Raw genomic sequence first — 5065 nt, forward strand, 5'->3', positions numbered from 1 at the left:
AAGAAGAAGAAGAAGAAGAAGAAGAAGAAGAAGAAGAAGAAGAAGAAGAAGAAGAAGAAGAAGAAGAAGAAGAAGAAGAAGAAGAAGAAAAGGAGGTGAGCTCTGTGGTCTGGTTGTTTATATCTCCCTAAAAGTCTTACATTTGAAACACAGGACCTACTACAATAGTCATAAGAAGTGAGGCCTTTTGAACATGTTTAGCAGGGTCTTTCATGAAGAAGAGGCTGCTTGCCTCTGTCACTGGTAGCTCTCATCAGACCCACATCTGCTGGAACTGAATTTTGTTTTCCTAGGCTTCGTGAGTCATGCATTTTTGCTGTGCCTTATTTTTCCAGCCCTAGGCGTTTTATTATAGTATCCAAACAGACCTCAATGGAGAGAACGGATGTCAAGGTAGAATCAATGGAATCCATTGTAATCACTTTCCATCAAAGTGAAATTTAATGTCTTCCAGACAAATGACAAAAAGAATTCACAAATCTGTGGATTTTTACATTTTTATTAAAATATTATATCTAGTTATTTTATTTCCATAAACTTAAAATCTATTCCTACTGTTTACAAATTAAGCATGAAATGACCAAACTAATGAGAGTAAAATTCTCAATAGTAAAAGTGACAAATGTCCTCATTTTGCCAAAGACCAATGGCTACTCTGGAAGCAGAGAGGTGCCACAAGAGTAGGTATTGCAGAAATCCAAATGGCTATCTACCCCTAATTCATATCCTGTCCTGTGCTGCTTTCTTCACCCTTAAATTGATATCAGGAACTAAAGCCACATCTGTCCCTTTCTGCCTCAGCCAGCAGTAGTGACACAGTATTATTTGACGCCTACTGACTGCATTTTAAGAAATAGTGATTTAGGTGGCTTTATGCCTCATATTTTACCTGCAGTCAGTATGGACATATTATCAAAGATAAATAAAAGATGAAGAGAGGAAGGGAAAATGGAAGCAGAGAGGTAGGAATAGAGCTGTGCATTATGATCAGATAATACACCAAAAAGGTGTTGTAGTTTTGCCCTACAGATGGTCCCATAGCTATGTACTCACTCAGTTTATTCCAGGTGCGATAGAAATGACCAATTTCCAGGGTTATAGACTGCAGAGGGTACAAAGAGAGAAGGGGCAATATCAGAACAGGAAGGATTCAATGGAATGGGGGGTGGGGGAGATAGAATGTGGAGAGATAACTAAAAATACAGACCTTTGTGAAGGACATTTGGAAAGTACTACTTGTAGAAACTTTGCAAAAATAGGCATTAACATATATAAATAGAGTTTAAACAGAGTTACCTAACAGAAGGAGGGAAATGACTCTTCATACTGAAGAGGTCAGCTCAGGAACCTTGGAAAATTCCACCAGACCCCTCCCCTCCTGGGAGAGAAAGATCATAGAGCACATAGGTACCCCTCCCCTCTGGAAGGGGGAGGCTGATTACATTCTCCAGACCACAGTGGGGACCAACCGTTAGCCACCTGAAGATAAGAGAACCCCTTGTTACCTCATTCCCTAAGGACCAGTCAGTTTAAAGTCACACTGTTCTGCCAGTGACATTGTTCCTGGTGGCTATTGCTCTATTCTACTCCTGAAAACTGTATAAAAACCAGCTGAACGAGCTACCTAGGGTTGCCACCTCTCTCCTTTAGGTGCAGGATGACCCCAAGGTGCTGGAACAATAAATTCCTCTTGCTTTTGCATCGATCCCTAGCTCCTAGTTGTTCACTCGGGGTGGGGGGTGGGGGGAGCAGTGGTTCCAGTAAGCAAAGACTCATTAGAGTCTTACAATATATCATATACTACAGAAAGCCCAGTGCTAAGTATGGCTCTTCTTCTCTTCTCTTCTCTTCTCTTCTCTTCTCTTCTCTTCTCTTCTCTTCTCTTCTCTTCTCTTCTCTTCTCTTCTCTTCCTTCCTGTCTTTCCTTCTCTCTTTCTTGACTTATAGAATAGTGGTCACATAGACCTTCCCAAATTTTGCAGGCTATTGCCACTGTTCTTGGTTGCCCTCTAGAACTTTATATGGCAAGATCTATTGCTAGGAATACTGTCTTAGGGTATCTATTACTCTAAAGAGATACCTAGACCAAGGCATGCATATGTGGAGGTCAAAGGTCAGGTCTGGGTATCTTCCTCATTCTCCACCTCATATGATGAGACAGGATCTCTCACTTAACCTAGAACTCACCAATTCCACTAGACTGCCTGGTCAGTGAGCCCAGTAGACCCTCCTGTCTCCACCTTCCCAGCACTGGAATTTACAAGCACATATCTCTGTGTCCAGCTTCTTACATGGGGTCTGGGGGATCATGGCTTTATGTTTACATGATAAGTATGCACTAACTGAGCCAACTCCTCAGCAGAACACTTGGAGTATCCCAGTTTTTAACTCTTGCTCTCTCAGGTGAATCACCAGATGATGCCAGACGTCTTTAGAGATCGAAGCACTGGATGAATCTCTGCAGAAAGGAGAACTGGGACTCGTGGAGAATAGAATGGTGCTGAGGCTGGTACTCAATAGTTATCATTCATGGTGAAACTGATCTCTTTTTTCTTTGTGGAGACAAACTCTCACTGTGTATAGTTCAGGTTAGCCTGGGACTTTGTAGACCGGGCTTGTCTCAAGCTCAGAGAGCTGACTTCCTTTGCCTCTGCTTGATCAGAATAAACCATTTAAAAAATTCATGAGCCGGGCGGTGGTGGCACACGCCTTTAATCCCAGCACTCGGGAGGCAGAGGCAGGCGGATTTCTGAGTTCGAGGCCAGCCTGGTCTACAAAGTGAGTTCCAGGACAGCCAGGGCTATAGAGAGAAACTCTGTCTCGAAAAACCAAAATAAATAAATAAATAAATAAATAAATAAATAAAATAAAAAATTCATGAGACTGCAAAATTTGAAAATAAACAACAAATGTTATTATTTGGTAATAAGTATAATTTTGGTATTGTGGTTTTTGAGTTTCGCTATTTTAGGACGTTACACGATAATACTAATAGGTGTAATGATATGACACCTAGAATTTGCTTCAAAATAGTACAAAAAAAAAACTGTAGATGAACAAAATTTGAGCACATATTGGCCCTGCTAGACAGAGATGTGGACTAACGAGGGCTACACTGAATTGCTTCAATTCTCAATATTTATGGAAATGTAATGAGTTTTCATAATGGATTTATTGCCAAAAGCTTTCTGTCTCTAGGCTCATTAGTTGATATATTCTACTCAGTAAACAATGATCCACCAGCTCCTGCTAGGGCTGACTTGGCCAATTTCCACAAAATAAGAAGAATTCAATCGCCACACTATCCATCCTGAACCATCCATAAAGAGTGGATTTTATGTTGTTCTTGGGTTTTATCTGTTTGTTTTTGTTTGTTTGTTTTACCACGAGTATCTCAGCATTCAGGTCTTGGGCAGTGGAAGGCAGTACAACCATTATACTGTTCCACGTAATGTCAAATGATTTCACATGAGACCAAATAGAGGCCATCTCTGTCATTTGAGGTGACACACCCAAGTTCTAAGTGCTCTTCTGAACAAATGGATCATCTTCCCTCTCAACCCCTGCCCCTTTCTAGCTAGTCAATTTTGGTAGCAAGCTTGTCTTTGGTTAAATAAATAAATAATTTATTAATTAAAAGTTATTCTGATTATTCTAGATTTCTGAGACATGAAAGGGTAGGAGAACTCATACAAAAAAAAATAAGACAGTGAAAATTGGATGGAGACAGATCATGAAATGAAGCAGGGGTCAAGATTCTACAGCAGACTCCCCCACACACTTACCCACGAGGGACTCATCCTGTGACCCCAGGGATGCTGAACTATAAGCAGCACTGAATCTAATGTATCCTATGTTCTTCCTGACTACACGTAAGTGTGATGAAGTTTAACTTATAAGCAGGCACACTAAGCAGCAACAAGAATAACAATGGTAAATAGAACATCTATAACCACAGGATGTACTGAAAAGTTGTTCAAAGCTTCTGAATTGATTGTTTCTAAATTTTCCATCTAATATTCTCAGACAGTAGCTGACCAAAAGTCACTTAAACCATGGAAAGTGATAGGGCAGACAGCAAGCAGGTCACTAAAGAGCTGCAGAGGTTATTCCAGGCACAAGCAGAACAAAGGGACATGCAACAGAGCCCTGAGTATAAGGGTTAAATTATGTCCATTGTTAGGGGTTTAAGGGTTCTGTGACATTGTCATCTCTTGCATCCCTATCCTCGAGGTGAGAGATATTTTCCGCAGTGGGGTGACTGGGAAATACTTCCAGGAGAAGCAGCTAGAGATGGTGGGGGACTCTTAAAAGAGCTCTATCCTTCCTGGAAATCCCCAAAGGATGCTGGTTTCCTGAAGCTTTTAGGACCTTTCTTTATATTTCAGAGCCTCCAATGTCCTCAGCAGGCAACAGACAATTGGATGCACCTTAGTGTAGGCCCAGGACCTAATGTAACAAAATCTGTGTTGAATTAGCATGGCCACTATAAAGATGCTGGCTTAAAGTAGGCAACGGTCAAATCTGAATAAAGAACCTAAATAAAACTTGGTCTGTTCCTTTCCAGCCTGGAGGCTAGCTGGCCAATACAAGCTTTTTTTCACTTGGGACAAATGATGCATTCAGACGATTCTATCAACTGGCTCCTGCGGAAATACTGGTGTCAGTGTAGGTAACAGTGTGCTCACTGTCTGACAGGAGACTGGCGTGGAGCCCGCTAGCACTCTGCCCTGAGGGTTTTATTAATCATACTTCACAAAGGCCTCCCTATTTGCCAAGAGGCCGATGCAAACACACAGGCCTCAGGAACTCTGTCATCGAGGGCATTGGTTTCTCTTTCTCGTATTATTACCTTTAAAAGAAATTTAAATCTGTACTTTTTTCCTTTATAAAAATGACATCGTCACGAAATGCAGAAAAGCGAGGAAGAGAAAAGCACTCACTCCTCCCTTGCTGGCAAAGCAACAAGAGATGTTTTGATACATCTCTTCACTGCTTTCAGTTGGGTGTTTGGTGGTTGTTGTTGTTGGATGTTTTGATACATCTCTTCACTGCTTTCAGTTGG

The sequence above is a fragment of the Mus caroli genome, chromosome 13 (genome assembly GCF_900094665.2).
Source record: "Mus caroli chromosome 13, CAROLI_EIJ_v1.1, whole genome shotgun sequence".
In the NCBI taxonomy this organism is placed as follows: domain Eukaryota; kingdom Metazoa; phylum Chordata; class Mammalia; order Rodentia; family Muridae; genus Mus; species Mus caroli.